The 18,540-nt window shown below is 43.3% G+C and overlaps 1 protein-coding gene and 1 long non-coding RNA gene across 2 annotated transcripts in view; one reads left to right on the top strand and one right to left on the bottom strand.

Annotated features, from left to right (window-relative positions):
- The window catches only part of znf804b (zinc finger protein 804B), a 53,417-nt gene that overhangs the window by 27,129 nt on the left and 7,748 nt on the right, over nucleotides 1-18,540 (bottom strand).
- Nucleotides 1,262-18,279, top strand: LOC113136782 (uncharacterized). The gene is made up of 6 exons (XR_003296294.1): nucleotides 1,262-1,375; nucleotides 2,161-2,201; nucleotides 2,976-3,077; nucleotides 3,152-3,212; nucleotides 12,791-12,833; nucleotides 17,309-18,279. It is a non-coding gene; the product is annotated as an uncharacterized LOC113136782 (long non-coding RNA).

Consider the following 18,540-nt stretch of genomic DNA (forward strand, 5'->3'; position numbering starts at 1 on the left):
GAAAATGTCTGACCTGCCCGCAGACCGGGTCACTCCAGAACCTCCTTTCACCTCCGTTGGCATAGATGTTTTTGGGCCATGGACAATTGTTACACGTCGCACAAGAGGTGGTTGTGCCCAGAGTAAATGATGGGCTGTACTCTTTACATGTATGTCAACTAGGGCTGTACACATTGAACTGATTGAGGCTATGTCAACTGACAGTTTCATCAATGCGTTAAGAAGGTTCTTCTCTGTTCGTGGTCCAGCTAAGCTTCTGCGTTCCGACGGGCACCAATTTTGTGGGAGCTTGCAAAGAATTGGGCTTAGACTCAGAGAACACAACGTTAAGGAAATACCTTCATGAGAGAGGATGTTCCTGGATGTTCCTGGATGTTCAACCCCCCACACGCATCTATGTGAGGGTCCTGGGAACGTCTTATTGGTGTGGTCAGGCGTATTCTGGACGCAATGCTGGTACGAAATGGATCATCACACCTCACTCACGAGGTCTTAAGCACCTTTATGGCAGAAGTAATGGCAATTGTTAATGCCAGGCCTCTTGTTTCCATATCCACCGACCCGGATTGTCCTGAAATACTCACCCCATCGAAGTTGCTTACACAGAAGATGAGTGCAGTCTTGGCCCCTTCTGGGAACTTTTCTTCAGGACAGTTGTTTGGAAAGCAGTGGAAACAGGTTCAGAACCTAGCTGATACCTTTTGGAAAAGGTGGAAGGGAGAATATTTATCTACTCTACAAAGCCGCACAAAATGGACTGAGAACAAGCCTAATGTTAAAGAAGGAGATGTGGTTCTGTTGAAGGACGCCCAAGCCAACAGAAATGAATGGCCTACAGGACTAGTGGTAAAGGTCTTTCCAAGTAGTGATGGGAAGGTTCGCAAGGTGGAAGTACGGACTGTGAAAGAAGGTATCTCCAAAGTGTATCTCAGACCAGTCTCAGACATCGTAGTTCTTCTTTCAGAAACTCAATGATAGACTTTTGATGTTGAGTGACACTGTGAGGAAAATTGTTTAGATGTGTTTATTGAAATTTGTGGTGATGTAATGTAATTAAATCAAGCGGGGAGTGTAATGTCTTTGGGTTAAAGACAAATAATTGCATATATAGGTGAATTCATGTTGGGATCGGTTTAAAAATGTTGGTAGTAAAGAACAAGCAAAAAGAACTTGTCAGAGTGAGAGGTCTGTTTATGACATTTTTTCAGAAGATCGTGGATGTGATAGAGTGAGTGCTCACACCATGTTAGAGATCTTCGACGTCTTTTCTTCATGTACGAAGTTAACAGACTTCTCGGCAAAGGAAAAGAGAAGTTTAAGCGGCTCATGAGCTCTGTACTTCACAAATCTTGTGCCTGGGAGAATCTTTGTCTTTGTGAGTATTGGGGTGTTTCAAAGCACTGTATTAATGGTAGAAGTATTCTCGTTTTAGGTTTTGCTTAAGCTTGCTTTCGGTATGTTGGCTAAGTTAGCTAAGCTAATGTAGCATAAAGGCCGTTTATTTCGGTTGGTGATGTGTTTTTTCTCTTTGGTCTGTTTGTTTCAGTTACAATAATAAAAAAGAATCGAGAACAGACTTCAATAGAAGCAAGAAACGCACGCCTTGTGTGGAGTCTTCTTTTCTTTTTGTTCGCTGGCTGTCTAACAACATAGGGAACGTGTTGTGAGGGCAGCACATGGACCATACACTTTTGACATTTATATTACAGACACGGCTAAGAACCTTGCATGTATATAGAGCATAGTTAAGTTAGTACATGCGCACACACATGCAGACATATACAACACATACTGTACACTCATGTGCTGTCTATCATATATTCCTGTCTATGTGGCAAGATGGGTGACTGACTCAAAGAGGATTGTGGTTCTATTAAAGTGATCAGGCTGGGAATATAATCTGTCAATGTGTGATGACATTAGAGTGAAAAATGAGTTAAAATGATGAAGGTAATCAGTTTGGGCATGTGACAGATTTAAAGAACAGGATTAATAAGATATCAGATAACATGTTATGCTCTTAGCGCTTGGCTAAGTCTCTCAAACTAAGGAACTTAGAAAAGGGGAGGGTTGTGATAGAGTGAGGGGGAGGGTGAACAGGCGAGAGAGAATGATTGGTTGCTGTTGTTGTTGAATTGAGGTCTGATTGCTCTCTTTCAGGCGGTTATGATTGCAGTTTCTTTTGAAGCTTTGCAGTGCGGGTGAGTATTTCACTGTGTGTGTGTGTGGCGCATGTTCAGTCTGTGTTTTTCATTTGTGCTATCAGGGGATAACATGAGTGTGCCCAATAAGAGTGAGTGATCTTTTCTCTGGCACATTAGACTCTGAGTGCATGATACTACAGATGTGAACGCTGAAATATCAACACACACACACACACTCACTGAACTTGCTCTGTGGTACAGATCAGTCAAACTCTGTGAAAGCTGGTTTGGTTGTACTCAATGATTGTAGTAAAGACCCCCATCCTGGCCAGGTATTGAAATCCCACCAGCACTCTCTCAGCTTTCAATACCCTATGCTGCCTCTTCCATCTTTGTTCTCCACATCCCTTTCTTTTTTAGTATGTCCTCGCTATCGTTCCCAACTTCTATCCAGCCCTCTGTATGGTTGCATTAGTATGTATGGCCATGTAGCTCAGGGTTTAGAGGTTTATGTCTCCTAATAGACAGAGATTTGTCCTGTCACACCAACACCCACATACAGCTTACAGAGAGAGACAGAGAGAGAGAACGACTACCTCTGCTCAGTGTGTGGAGGGGAGAGACAGAACATTTATGTTCTTGTCTTATCTCCAGAGAGAAAGGTGCCATGTCTGTACAGAGAAATCATAAAGCATTCATTTGTGGTTTTCTCTTCTTTTCTCCCACGCTTTCCACCTCCTTCTTCTTCTTTCCCCCCTCTCCTGCTCTCTCTCTCTTTTGGCCTCTCTCTACCCCATTCTCTCTCTCTTTCACTCGCCATGATTGGATTAGGACCAAAGAAACAGAGTGAGGAGATGAAGAAGGGATGAGAGCTTATTAAGTATGTGAGAGGTGTGATGACATTAAGCTGTACGGAAAGAGATTGAGGAAGAGGTATGTGTGACCATGATGCAAATGTGTGAGTATGTGTGCGTGTGTGTAGCACATTTCTCTATTTATCCTCACAGAAGGTGGAGTGAGAAGAGTGAGGAAGTGAGGCATTTAGCTGTGGAGCACTTTAATCAAGGGGTGAGCAATCCTGCATGACCCACTCTGTCATCCATTATTGATGCCTGACTCAGCTGGGCTGATGAATCATTAAGTCACTCATCAGGCCTGGGAATTTTGCCTCCTCCTCGGCCGATGACACTCATTTACATAAATCACTTGCTACTATTTTTCACATGCTCATACATAAACACCAACACACCCACATGCAACCACACAAAGTTCAAAAATTTTGGCTTACTTGGTGATTTGCATGGCTCACACTTTTTTTTGCAGTGTCTTTTTTGCAAACATCCTTTTCTGTGATGCCTGGAAGTTATAAGTTAACCTGAGCTGCAAACGCAGAATTTAGAATGAGACTTACACTGTTCATCACAAGTACTTCACAATTGCACCAGCTGACAACACCACCTCCTCTGGATCTCACAATTTATTCGTTCGTCTTTTGTGTTTGTTTTACACAGAATGAGTTATAAAGTGGAGTTGAGGTCTTACTTCTGTTTGGTTTCATGGTAGAATTTAACAGGTGGTCAAAGGGTCACTTAAATGTATTGGGCTAAAGAATGCATGGTATGGGGGTTTTAGTGTTTTAGATGCCTGTAAATAACTGCCAACTGTTTTAGTGCTGTTAGATGCCTGAAGATGGAGGACACCTGAAACAACATTTGGGGTCTTTTCAAGATGAGTCCACCCCTTTCTCCAGCTATATATTCCTGAAATTGTAGGGGAAAAGTCAGAGAACACTGTAGAAGTCTTCTCTCCATGCGCATGAATTAAACTGAGATGATTCATCACACTTGTGTTTCAAGATCAATCAAGATGGTTTATTTGTCATATGCAGGTTAAAAACAATGCAATGAAATGCTTTGGATGAGAAGAACCGTCCAACCCGCGAAAAGTACTGATAGCATGCAATATAAAAATAATAATAATAAGATATATTTACAAGTGCACAGGCAATGAAGTGAAACGTAACATATATAAAAAGAATATAACATATATGATGGTGCAGGTAGTATAAAAAGTATAAACAGTATTTCACAAGTTTGTAATGTTCCTTGATAATCGTAAGCATATTGCACATTGCACATAACATACTGCACAGTTGTGTAGCACGTTATTGCACAAGTAATCACTGAGATAAATTATGAGGTAATGTAGTGACATACATAATACAGTCACATAAGGCAGCAGCAATAGACATATTAGTATCACAGTTTTGAGTAGTGCAGTATTATTGTCATATTTCAGTCTTATTGTCAGGAGTTCAGGAGTCTGACAGCCTGTGGATAATAACTCTGAGTCTTTTTGTACGTGCTGGCAGGCTCCTGTACCCTCTGCCAGAAGGTAACAAGCGGAACAGTCCTTTTGCGGGATGAGTGTGGTCCTTGATGATGCTGCATGCTTTACGCTGGAACCTGGATGGAGGGAAGACTGCTGCCAATAAGGTCCTCAGCTGTGCGCACCACCGTCTGCTGTGCCTTTCGGCTCTGACTGGTGCAGCTCCTGTACCACACTGTGATGCAGCCCGTCAGAACACTCTCAATGATGCACCTGTAGAAGTTTGAGGATGTTGGTGCTCGTACCAAACTTCCTCAGTGTTCTCAGGAAATAGTCTCTCTGTCGGGCTTTCTTGACCACAGTGTCTGCATGTAATGTCCAGGATAAGTCCTCAGTGATGTGAACGCCGAGGTACTTGAAGCTGCTGACCTGCTCCACCTCAGCATTGTTGATGTAGATGGAGGAATGCTGGCCTCCGCGTTGTCTCCTGAAGTCCACTATCATCTCCTTAGTTTTGCTCACATTCGGAGAGAGGTTATTTTCCTGGCACCAACTGGTCAGTGATTTCACCTCATCTCTGTATGCACTCTCATCATTGTCGGTGATGAGGCCCAAGATGGTGGTGTCGTCAGCAAACTTAAGGATCACGTTAGAGCTGTTCCTGGCAGTACAGTCATACGTGTAGAGGGTGTAGAGGAGTGGACTGAGAACACAGCCCTGAGGAGAACCTGTGCTGAGGACAAGTGTGGAGGAGAGGTGTCTGCTGATTCTCACTGCCTGTGGTCTATGGGTGAGAAAGTCCAAAATCCAACAGCATATGGACTTCTTCAGACCCAGGGCGGTAAGCTTGGTGACCAGTTTGGAGGGGATTATGGTATTCAATGCTGAGCTGTAGTCAATGAAGAGTATTCTCACATAGGTGTTTCCCCCTCTCCAGGTGGCTGAGGGAGGTGTGAACTGCTAGAGCAATGGCGTCGTCTGTAGACCTGTTTGCTCTGTATGTGAACTGCAGGGGATCCAGGGTGACAGGGAGGGAGGCACAAATGTGGTTCTTAATGATTCGCTCAAAGCACTTCATGATGACAGACGTAAGCGCTATGGGCTGAAAATCATTAAGACAGTTGCTGTAGTGGTCTTTGGGACAGGGACAACAGTGGAGGTCTTGAGAGTGGTGGGCACAGCAGATAGGCTCATTGACAGGTTGAAGATGTTAGTAAACACCTCGGCGAGTTGGTCAGCGCATACTCTCAACCCCCGCCCTGGGATGCCATCAGGCCCGGGTGCCTTGTGAGGGTTGACTTTCTTGAACGCCCGTCTCACTGTAGCCGTGTCTATGCGGAGTGTGGCATCCTCACTGTCCACATGTGGTCTGGTAACAGGTGTGGTGTTGTCCACATCAAACCGAGCGTAGAAGGTGTTCAGCTCGTCTGGGAATGATGTGCTGGACAGCTCCACGGGTCTGTTCCTTCCCTTGTAGTCTGATGCAGTGGAGGCCGTGCCACAAACGGCGTGCGTTGTTACTTTGTTGGGCAGACTCAACACTTTCTCTATATTTCCTCTGCGATGTCTTCACAGTCTTAAATAGGTCTTACTTGGCTGCTTTGTAGGCCTCAGGGTCTCCAGATTTAAAGGCAGCGGTGCGTGCTTTAAGTTTAGCACGGACCTCCGACCCGACCCATGGTTTCTGGTTAGGGTAAGTAGAAGAATGGCACTGTGATCTGCTTTATCAAAAGCAGGGCGGAGGAGAGGTTTGTAACTGTCTTTGATGGGGGTGTAACAATGGTCCAGGATCTGGTCCCCCCTGGTAGATGCAGAAATGTGTTGGTAGTATTTAGGGAGGACTTTTTTCATATTTACTCGATTGAAGTCCCCTAAAATGATGAAAGCAGCATCAGGGTGCGTGTTTTCTAGTCCGTTTATAATCCCATACAACTCGTCCAGGGCTTGGGTTTTAGTAGTCTGAGGTGGAATATAGACTACAGTGAGGATCGAGGAGCTGAATTCTCTGGGCAGATAAAAGCGTCTGACTGCAATAATGAGTAACTCTAGGGCTGGTGTACAGTGAGACGCTAAGATACGTGCATCTGTGGGCCACAAGGAGTTAACCATAAAGCACACACCCCCTCCGCAAGACTTGCCTGAGTCTTTAGTTCGATCCAGCCGATAGATAGAGAAATTGTCCGGAGTTACAGCACAGTCGGGGATGCACGGCTCCAGCCATGACTCGGTGAAAGCGAAAACACAACAGTCCCTCGTGTCCCATTCATAATAAATCCGTGCGCGCAGGTCGTCCAGTTTAATTCTCAGAGACTGGACGTTTGCAAGCAGGATAGTGGGAAGAGGAGGTTTGCTGCGTCTCAGGCGAATCCTGCACAGCACACCGTCTCGCTTTCCTCTCCGTGTCTTTCTCCTACGGCGTATGGAACAAAGAATCCAGGGGAAAATGTCCGCCGCGCTGTCCTCAAAAGTGGGTTCTAAGTCCTCTCCCACTAAGGACCGCAACTCCAGAAGTGTGTCGCGGTCGTACTGAAAGCGTGGAAGTGCATTGCAAGTGCAAAAGGTCAAAATAAACAAAATAAACACGATAAATAGTAAAAAGAAAAAGAGCGGGTTGAGCGGAGCTCTCATCGGTGCGACCATCGTTCGGCGCAGCCTGATGACGAAGTATATTTGTTCTTCAGAATTAGCAACTCTCACAATCTGAAAGAAATTTCCACGACAATTTGGCAACAAGGATGAGATGGACATGCCACTGATCAACTCCTGTTTTAGACCGCAGGTAAACCATAGGTGGTAAATTTAGAAACTAAGGGAAAGTTCCGTTCTGACAAACGGGGGCCTGGATCTCGCCTGAGGTCAGGGAATGGGTGGAGGACAGTGGATGCTCCATTCATTTGATGAGTGAGTACAGTGTTATGAATCATTTCTTTTGTATGTTTCTGTTAAGTGTTGATTAAGAAAAGCCTAGGTGTGTGTATTTTAACTATGAAAGATAAGGTAGTCACGTGATTTTTGTAATTCAATTCAATTCAATTCAATTCAGTTTTATTTGTATAGCGCCAAATCACAATACAAAATCATCTCAAGGCACTTTACAAAAACTAAAACTAAAAACCCAACAATTCCCTTATGAGCAAGCACTTGGCGACAGTGGAGAGGAAAAACTCCCTTTAACGGAAGAAAAAACCTCCAGCAGAACAGGGCTCAGTTTGGGCGGCCATCTGCCTCGACCGGTTGGGGTGAGTGGATAGAGGAGAGAGAAAAGAACAGCAACAATAAACAACAAATAGACACTGTAGGTTGGTGGGACCAGTAACTGCACATCAGCGATATAAAGCTCCAGGACCAGGGACACCTGCAGAAGGTACAGAGAGAACAGAGAGAGAGGGAGAGAGCACAAACTAGGGGAGAGAGAGAGCACAAGGTTAGTAACATTCAATGGTGGAATATACATGAGGTGGGAGGAGAGAAGAGAGGGGAGGGGAAGGGAGGGGGTAGGGTAGGGGAGTTTAGTGCACCGATGGTCCTCCGGCAGTCTAGGCCTATAGCAGCATAACTAAGGGATGGTTCAGGGTTGCCTGAAGCCAGCCCTAACTATATGCTTTGTCAAAGAGGAAGGTTTTAAGTCTAGCCTTAAAAGTATAGAGAGTGTCTGCCTCCTGAACCCAGGCTGTGAGCTGGTTCCATAGGAGAGGAGCTTGATAGCTAAAGGCTCTGCCTCCCATTCTGCTTTTGGAAACTCTGGGAACCACAAGTAGACCTGCACTCTGAGAGCGAAGTGGTCTATTGGGATAATATGGTACTATGAGGTTTTTAAGGTATGAAGGAGCTTGATTATGAAGGGATTTGTATGTGAGAAGAAGGATTTTAAATTCTATTCTATATTTTACAGGGAGCCAATGAAGAGAAGCCAATATAGGAGAAATATGATCTCTCTTGTTAGTTCCTGTCAGGACTCTGGCTGCGGCATTCTGGATTAATTGGAGGCTTTTTATGGAGATATTGGGACATCCAGATAGTAATGAGTTACAGTAATCTAGCCTTGAGGTAACAAATGCATGGACTAGTTTTTCTGCATCATTTTGAGACAGGATGTTCCTAATTTTGGAAAGGTTGCGCAGGTGAAAGAATGCAGTTCTAGAGATTTGTTTTATGTGTGAGTTAAAGGACATGTCCTGGTCAAAAATAACTCCAAGGTTTTTTACAGTAGTGCTGGAGGCCAGGGTTATGCCATCTAGAGTAGCTATAATTTGAGAAAAGTTATTTCTGAGATTTTTAGGCCCAAATATAATGACTTCTGTTTTCTCTGAGTTTAAAAGTAAAAAGTTACTGGTCATCCAGGCCTTTATGTCAGTTAGACAGGCTTGAAGTCTGGTTAACTGGTTTGTGTTAACAGGTTTAATAGATAGATATAACTGAGTGTCATCTGCATAGCAGTGGTAATTAATAGAGTGCTTCCTAATGACATATCCTAAAGGAAGCATGTACAGGGTGAACAGAATCGGTCCTAGCACGGAGCCTTGTGGAACTCCATAACTAACTTTTGTTCGTGTGGAAGGTTCATCATGGACATGAACAAACTGGAATCTGTCCGATAAATAGGATTGGAACCACTTTAACGCTGTTCCTCTGATACCAGTCACATGCTCCAGTCTCTGTAATAAGATGTTGTGGTCAATGGTGTCGAATGCAGCACTAAGGTCTAGGAGGACAAGTATAGAAACAAGTCCATTATCTGAGGCTAAGAGAAGATCGTTGGTAACTTTTAACAGTGCTGTTTCTGTACTATCATGTGCTCTAAATCCTGATTGAAAATCTTCAAATAGTTCATTCCTGTGTAAGTGGTCTGATAGCTGCTTAGCAACAGCTTTTTCTAGGATTTTAGAAATAAATGGCAGGTTGGATATAGGTCTATAATTAGCCAAGACTCCTGGATCAAGACTAGGCTTTTTGAGTAAAGGTTTGATTACTGCAGTCTTAAAGACCTGTGGTACGTAGCCTGATACTAGAGATAAATTTACCAAGTCCAATAAAGATGAGTTCATTAACGGCAGGGTGCCTTTAAGCAGTCTAGTCGGGATGGGGTCTAAGAGACACGTTGATGATTTCGATGAAGCAACTACTACTGATGTAAATTCAGAGAGATCTATGGGAGAGAAGCAGTCTAAACATAACTGAGGTCCTACAGATGATTCAAGAGCTACTGTAGTAGAAGATTCATTTATTGCAGGTATAGGAAGCATCTGCTGAATTTTATCTCTAATAGTTGTGATTTTATTTGTAAAGAAACTCATAAATTCATCACTGCCTGAGAGCTAAGGGAACACTGGGCTCAACAGAGCTGTGACTAATCCCTTCATGATAGAGAGACCATTGACTCTGTGATGGACAGATGCCAGATGATGAAAAAATAACCATAAAAATCAAAAAACAACAAAGAAAAGGAAAAAAAGAAACAATGAAAACACCACTGGCTGTGGATTACACAAGTAAGTCTTCCTTTGGGAAACCATATGGTTTTTCAGGAAACGACCCGTACGAGGAAAACATGAAAATTAATACAGTACTATAGAATTAAGTTATTATTGTCTATGAGAACCGTTTTACAATGTGTCCCACATAATGAATTGGGCATATGAATGAGGTGATAATTTCATAAGCTTTGTGGTGACTTCTTCAGTGTCTTGTATGCACAACATGTATGCAATAAGGGTATGTTGCTCGGAACGAAAGTGTCATACAAACTACCTGGCTGAAGAAAGTTATCCAAAGTTAGTGTATGTGTGATAAGATCTGACCATACAATGAGATGGAAAGATCAGTGTGAGTGAGAACTTACTGTGTGTATGTTATAAGCCCAGTGAAAGTTGAATCACCAGTCCCAGTGAGTTTAGAAACATGGGGAATAAATCAGGGAAATTTGAAGTCTTATCTGACTCTCTTACAGGCCCTGCTAAAATAATAGCAGATAAATGGGGTAAATGTGTGGTTGTAGAATATTGTTACAAGAAAGAGAAGAGGTAGTGAAAAAGAAAAGGAAAGCAAAGAAGGAAAAAATAAATTGGCACTTTTTCCAAAAGTGGGAGAGGGAGGCAGAAGTAAAAGAAAAAAATCTTCTGCAGGATAAATGGTAAAGTTAGAAAAGTCTGAGAAAAATAAGAAGGACAAACAGAAACATAGGGCAAAAAATAGGAACCTGCCTCCTCCATATGCTGTCTCTATACCCATGGCTGTTCCACCAGCAGTACAGCCTCTCCAGGCCCAGGTGGCTGCGTCAGCAAGTACCCAGTCACATGGGAGTTTAGAAGAAGACAAAAAGAACAGTCTCACTAGCAGCTACATTGGATTACTGGCTGAGGAGCCAAACCAACAACGGGGACATACACCAGATGCTGTGTGTTGCAGGTTCTTCAAACTCCGATGGGCAAACATCAGACCCGCAACATGGTCAACCACGGCAACAGTGGGATCACAACAACTCACCGCCATGATGGAAACCCTGTATTGAGCAGGGAACAGCAGGGAACTACACAACCTCACAGAAGGGGCCTGAAATCTCAAAAGAACAATACAAGAGGACGTAATAGGAATCAAGGATTTTTGCAGAATCAGCTTCAAAGAGGACAGCTTAAGATGGATGTAAAGTGTTACACCTGTGAAAGATATTAACGTATATCCTGTAACTGAATCAACAAATACTGCTGAAATACAGTTGAAGACTGAAGTGAATGATTGGGCTCCAGGAACTCACAGTGACAGTGATAGACAGTGATAGATATGGAAATATCATAACTAATAATGTAACATTTTGTTTTCTCTAATTGGTAATGTCTTATGATTGAAAAGTGATTTGACACTTTATGTCAAAAGGAGGGGGTGTGGCTGTTTTACACAGAATGAGTTATAAAGTGGAGTTGAGGTCTTACTTCTGTTTGGTTTCATAGTAGATTTTAACAGGTGGTCAAAGGGTCACTTAAATGTGTTGGGCTAAAGAATGCATGGTATGGGGGTTTTAGTGTTTTAGATGCCTGTAAATAACTGCCAACTGTTTTAGTGCTATTAGATGCCTGAAGATGGAGGACACCTGAAACATCATTTGCGCATGATTTAAACTGAGATGATTCGTCACACTTGTGTTTGTTCTTGAGAATTAGCAACTCTCACAATCTGAAAGAAATTTCCACGACACTTTTCAGATGACAAACATGTTTTGAATATGTAATTCAACTAATCACATAGAGTACAAAACCACAAAGTTCACTTTACATTTGGAGTTGAAGAGAATGAAACCGGAGGAAGGACAAAGAGTGAAACAAGAGGCAGGGAGAAAGAGATCTTATAGAGTTTTTGTTTACTTCTTGCCTCTGGGTTTTATGGCAGAAGAAAAGTGGAGTGAAATTGATGAATACCCATGACACGCAGGCACACATGCATTCTCACACAGACACATCCCACCCACACATTTCTTCTCATCTTTGTGGGCTTTCCCTTCCTCTCTTCTCCTCTCACTCTATTCTCTTCCTCTCCTGCTGTTTCCATGTCTTTCCATTCACTGTTGTGACTAATCCCGTACCACAGGGTAAGAATATACCTCACAGCAAGGGGAAGGAGGCCCCATAGCAGCCTCATGCAGAAACACACAAACGCAATCACAACAAACCTATATACACAAAAGAGAGAGGAAACAGGCACCCTGTCCATATAAAAGAAGTAGCCAAAGCCTTGTGGCTGGTAGCCAGAGGCTGCTTGCAGACCACTGTGATCCTGCTATCCTGGCAGAATGCAGCTGGGGCATTTCTGCACAGCACTAAGCTGAGTGCCTCGCATCTCCAATCTGCTAAACGCAGGAAGGCTGCTACTCCTGATAATTACGGTGAATTGTTCTCTCCATCATGCCTGATGTGAAGGCTGGTTGAAATCAAACGGCATGAATTATTAGTGTCTGCATCATGGCTTTGCCGCTGGTAGAGGTGAGTCTGATATAATTTGATGCATAGTTACTGACGCATTACCCATCCTGCACTATCAGAGCATCCTAGTAGGTCCTATCTGCTGTGATACATAAACATGAGAGCACACCAGAATGAACACACAAGAGCACATACAATGTTACTACAATGCTGCATGCATTTTGCCACACTTGGTGTTTTGTTTTGTTTCCCTCTCTGCATTCTGCTGCATAAACACATATGCACATACACACCAGTACATTCCCAAGTACACTGAGATTTCACAAGGCTATAACTCAATAATAACCTTTTCATCTCTGTGAATCCTTGACTTTAACGTTGACCTTCTCATCACTTATTTTTCCACAGGGCTGCCTATCAGAGGTCAGAGGGGAATGATGAAAGGTCAGGGGTAAGTGACTGGGGCTGAAACAGCAAAAACATGAATGTGTCACCTCGAGAGTCAACAAAGCCACATTGTTAAAAATATGCTTATCAGCAAGTAGAATTCTATTTTCCAGTTGTATTTCATGGTAAAGAAATTACAGCATGACATCTACATATAGTATATGTCTGTATAATTCTGAAAGGTCCTAGATCATGACATCCCTATTCAAATGAAAATTTCACCATACAAATTGCCAGTATATACACACATTATACAATATGCTTTAAATGATTAGAGTGTGAAAAAGGCCAATGCCACTTGGACTATTCCACCTTTACAACCCCACTCCCGCGAAATGGTATGTTCCAGTTGCAATAGCTGTAGTGCAGACGAAGTTGTTACAGAGTTTGGAGCTCCTGCAAGCTCACTGAGTTACAGGTGTTTTCCTACCTTTGGTTCTTCATGTAATGTGTGTCCATCGAACTAAACCACACACATATATGATTACTCACATGTTTAAAAGGAACCTTCCATTGGGAAAAGATTCCAGCTTTGCTGGAATTACTAAGTAAAAGTGTTTGATCATCACTTCAGTGGTGGGCTTTTTGAACCTGAGCTTCAAGAGAAGCAGTTGACAGACATTCTCTATTTTACATGGACCTTCGAGCCGAATTTCATCTCACCACTGATAAGGATGTTCAAGTTACCAGAAGAACGGTACGGTCATGAAGAGGATATCAGAAGATCAGGAGGGTGCAGTCGGTGGGGAACGATCAGCATCTCCCATCAGTCAGAAAGACTTCCTAGCCCCACAGTCAGTTGTAAAGGAGCAGTGGCCATCTAAAGGAGAGACCAACTGACGTAAGAAGGTGTTACCTGGAGAGGAAGAGACTCTGCTCAAAGAAATAACAGAGCTAAGGCAGCAGAATGACAGACTTCGTTATCAGAATGAGCATAGTCAGCTGAAGCTGGAGCAACTCAGTCGTCAGAACCCCTCTGATACTCACCAGCTCCGCAAATAGGTGGAGCATCTGGGAGTTTTAGTTCAGCAGCCACAGGTGAATAGCTCACATATACCACCCACATCGACCATAACAGAGTCTCAATCTCCACATCTGGAACACCATTTCACCTCCCAACCAAAGGAACACACAGTAATCATGGGAGATAACCCACTAGTGAAGACTCTGATGAGCACTATCACAGGTCAGCATCACACAAACATCGATCTTCGCAGTCATTCAAGTATGAGGATGCATCCAGGAGACTACAGACAGGCGGTAGGTGGACAGAAGCAGTTCTACAGGGGCCCAACACCCACAATTGCTGACATGAACCATCCGAACCCTAGAGATTTCAACCGTCTGAGAATTGCATTAGGCAATCTCCTTTCTTGAGATGCATCAGAGAGAGTTAAATATCAAATCCTGGTCGATCACCTTAAGACGGAAGAGGCATTACTAATTGCAGATTCCTACAGTAGTTCTAGTCATCCATTCACTGACACCATGGCAGCTCTCAATTTACAGTATGGACAGCCTCACCAACTGGCCTTACAGAGGATAGCTGAACTGATGGATGGCCCAAGTGAAGCGAGTGGTGAGACCAGAGCCTTCAGGATGTTTGCTCTCCGTGTGCGCTCCTTAGTTAACATGCTAGAGCAACTGGGAAGAAAAGGAAAGGTTGAACTAGAGTGTGGCTCACATGTCTCGCGCCTCTTAGGAAACCTACCTACCTCATGACCCTCACTCTAGCTTCCGTCGATTCATTCATCCATTCAGGGTGCCCATACCAAACTTTGTTGACCTTGCTGACTGAGTGAGTATGAGCTTTAAGTGCAGGAGGATAACACCAGGTTCAGTGGCAGATCAAAGGTGGAGAAAAAAACAAAACCAAAAGAAAGAAAGAAACCCTCCAAAGATATGATGAGGCACTCAACTATTTTGATGAACACAACAGCTACAGCCCAGAAGGAGGCTATCTCACGGCCCACATCAATTGGAATTAGTAAGAAATACTGCCCATACTGCGATAACAGCAAACACTCTTTGAATAACTGTGCTAATTTCAAGATGATCAGTACTACTCAGAAGCAGACTTGAATCAAAGGTAACAATGGCTGTTGGCGTTGTAGCTGTGGGCATCGTGCTGCAGACTGTAACCTCAAGATGCGGTATAAGACATGTAGCCGCCAATACCTCCTTGCACTGCATGACATCAATGACAGAGTTACCGAAGACAGAGACCAAGTAAGAACAAAGCCAAAGTACTACATCAGTACTACATATAACCCCACAGAAGAAGTGTTATATATTGAACGACCATTAGAGGGACAAAAGGTCTTGCTTAAAGTCAGTAAAGTGATACTGAGGAATGGGAACCGAACCATGGATGCCTATGCCATTCTGGATGATGGGTTGGAACGTACCATCCTCCTTCACCCAGCAGCTTGGCAGATAGGCCTACAAGGAGAACCAGAGGACTTACCGCTAAGAACAGTCAGACAAGAGCTGCAAATTCTGCATAGAGCCATGGTCTCATTCACCATATCCCCTGCATCTGAACCACATTGGGTTTACACTGTCAACAGAGCATTCACTGCCAAACGCCTAGGATTAGCTGAACACCATCATCCAGTGGAAGTCCTCCAGGAAAAGTACAGACATTTAAGAGGCTTACCATTGCAGCCATTGCACTCTGTTTGCCCTGTTCTGCTGATTGGTTCTGATCATCCCCATTTGATCACTAATATCGAATCAGTAAGACTGGGGCTGTGTGGAGGTCCTGCAGCTGTGAAGACACACCTTGGGTGGACTCTTCAAGGCCCAGTGCAGGGCCTGAGGCATTGTTTGTCAGAGCAGCAGTGTTTGTTTACCTCCACCCTGTCACCTCAAGCAGACATATACAGCCATGTTGAAAGACTGTGGCAGATGGATGTTTTGCCCTGGTGAAGTGAAAAGGCCTGCACTCGTTCACGTCAGGACAAAGAAGCCTTAGCCATTCTGGAAACCAGAACGGTGAGGGTAGATGTAGGGGGGTAGATATGCTACACCATTGCTACATGTTCAGCACATGCCCCCACTCAAGGCACCAAATGATTCAGTTCTTCCCCATCTGCAAGCCACAGAGAAGAGATTATTGAAGGACCCAAAGAAGGCAGCGGCTTATAGTGCTGAAATACAGAAACTGGTCACAGCAGGATATGTTAAGTTGGAACCAGGTGCGGAAGATACACCCACCAGCTGGCATATCCCACACCATATTGTAACGCACAATGGGAAAGACAGAGTGGTCTTCAATTGTTCCTTTGAGTTCAGAGGCGAGAACCGACATTCGTGGCATGTTTCACGAAGTCAAACTGCTTCTTGAGGACCAGTCTCTCCTCAGATTTTTGTGGAGAGAATTAGAATGAGAAGAACCACCCAGCATATATGCGTCCCTTTGGCACTACATGTTCCCCCTGCCATTGACCACAGCCACGCAGGCAAGGATGTCAAAGAGGCAGTGTTGAAGTCACTCTATGTTGACAGCTGTCTACGAAGTCTGACATCAGAAACTGAGGTCAAAGCTCTGGTAACTGGGCTGCAAAACACACTAGCAAGTGGTGGTTTCGAGCTGAGACAGTGGGCAAGCAACAAGCCATCTGTTATTTCCCATCTCCCACCTGAGACCAGCTCAGATAGTGTTGAGCTATGGATAAGCCAAGGTCAACCAGCTACTTCAGAGGCCGCTCTTGGACTCCGTTGGGATTGCGTCTCAGACACTTTGTGTGGCTGTGGTTTTCTGAACCTGAGTTTCAAGAGAAGCAGTTGTCAGACATTCTCTATTTTACATAGAGTCTCACTTTGCTTAATTCAGGATTTAACTTAAATATGTTTACTTGGTATGTGAAAGTGTATTGGTGTACTCAAGAGTATAGTATGCAGTTTATTCTGTGCAAGGGACAGCAATGCAAAATATGAAAGCCTTGATCTTATGTCAACGATTTCAGGGAAGTGAAGCTTGTTCATATGCATTAAAATTCCTCTGCCACTTTGATCTATAAATGCAAAGTGCCTGCTCAACTTCTTTCAGATGAAGTTATTTTTATAAATTGGCCTCATGCACATGAAAAATCTGAAGATCATGCTGTGGATGAAATCCAAGTTACTTTATTCACAAGGAAGCCCTCTGGTCTCTGCTGGGCTCGGAGTAATTCCTGGGCTTCTGCACAACCAGAAGGTGCTGGTTCACATCCTCCTGTTCAGTGAGTCATTGCTCTCCTCCAGAGAAGAGATAATTAATTTGTCTGAGCTGCTCTTAACCCTGGCCTACATGTCAGCACACATAGGCATTCAAGCACACAGGTGCAAGTGCACGTATTAAGCACACCCACATGTGCATCCCCACATCTGTTTCTACATGAAAGCAGGTAGAGCAGGAGGAACAGGAAAATTGAGGTTATAGAAAAACTGACAATCAAATAAAGCACATCCTCTTTTTTCTTTCATTCCTTCAAGGATTTTTCACCAATACTGCTACTGTGATATTACTCCCATCGTCTACACACACAGTCCTGTAAAGGTATACCGTACACACATATGCACACAAACACACATCCTTGTGCGCACTCAATAAAATTCAAAGGCCTTAAACAGTTGAACCTATGACCTGCTAAAAAATGAATGGACTGGAGAATGAGACGAAGAGCAGTAGGAGATGGAGATAAGAGGAGTGTCAGGGAGATGGAAATGGTAGCAAAGGTAATGGCTAGAGAAACTGATGTAGGAAGAGACAGAAGGTAGTAGTAGCAAATGATAAGCAGAGACAGAGGATGCAGGGAAAAATCACTGCTGAAGAATAAAACACGATAAGACCAAACCTTAAATGAAATGTGACATCCTAATGACTCTTCAACTTTCACCTGTCTTCTCACTGTCCACGTTTTATCAGGACTTGGTTAATGATACTCTTTTGATAACTGTAATTTGAGGTTTTTGTGTGTATGATTTTGTTTTGAGTGTATCTTTCAGTTTCTACCTGAGTCGGTGTTCCAGATGGTTCATCAAACATCCTGTAATTATCTAACACTCACTAATTGTATGTGAGTGTGTGTGTTTATGTGCTGGTGTGTCTCCAGGTAATTATCTGATGCTGAGATCACTAATGACCACACAGACAAACATCTGTCCCAAGGTAATATACAAACTGAGAGGTTGGCCATCTGTTGTGTCTGTGTGTGCGCATGTACATGGGTATGCGCATGTATGATAATTTGTGTGTTGCTCACAACACTAATATCAGAATCAGCATTTTAAAGATGTCTGCACAAATTATGATTAAAAATTGTTAACCGAAGCAACCCTCAGTAAATTAACACTCTCAGCCCACACTATACTCTCTAACAAATGCCCACACAAAGCATTTGTCAACTTGACCACACAAACACTCTTAGAGTTATGCCACAGAAGCATGTCTTACCTCTCAGTCATCAAACTATTAAATATATACTTCCGTGTCAAAAGACAGCTTACTAAGTTTTATAGATGTTTTAGCCCAGTTGCAATCGTGTATGAACAAACAAGTTAACCTCTAGGTGAAACATAACCCTTTGTGTAGTTTAAATGTTTAGTTTAGTTAGTTTAAGTTTAAATGGTTGTTCAGTTCAGGCTAGTGTTTGCGTGGATGTGGTTTCTAGTATGCAACAGGTCAAAGAGACATAAGTCAGTCGTAGGCAAATTAAATAAGGACC

Source organism: Mastacembelus armatus, chromosome 16 (assembly GCF_900324485.2).
Source record: "Mastacembelus armatus chromosome 16, fMasArm1.2, whole genome shotgun sequence".
Classification (NCBI taxonomy): Eukaryota; Metazoa; Chordata; class Actinopteri; order Synbranchiformes; family Mastacembelidae; genus Mastacembelus; species Mastacembelus armatus.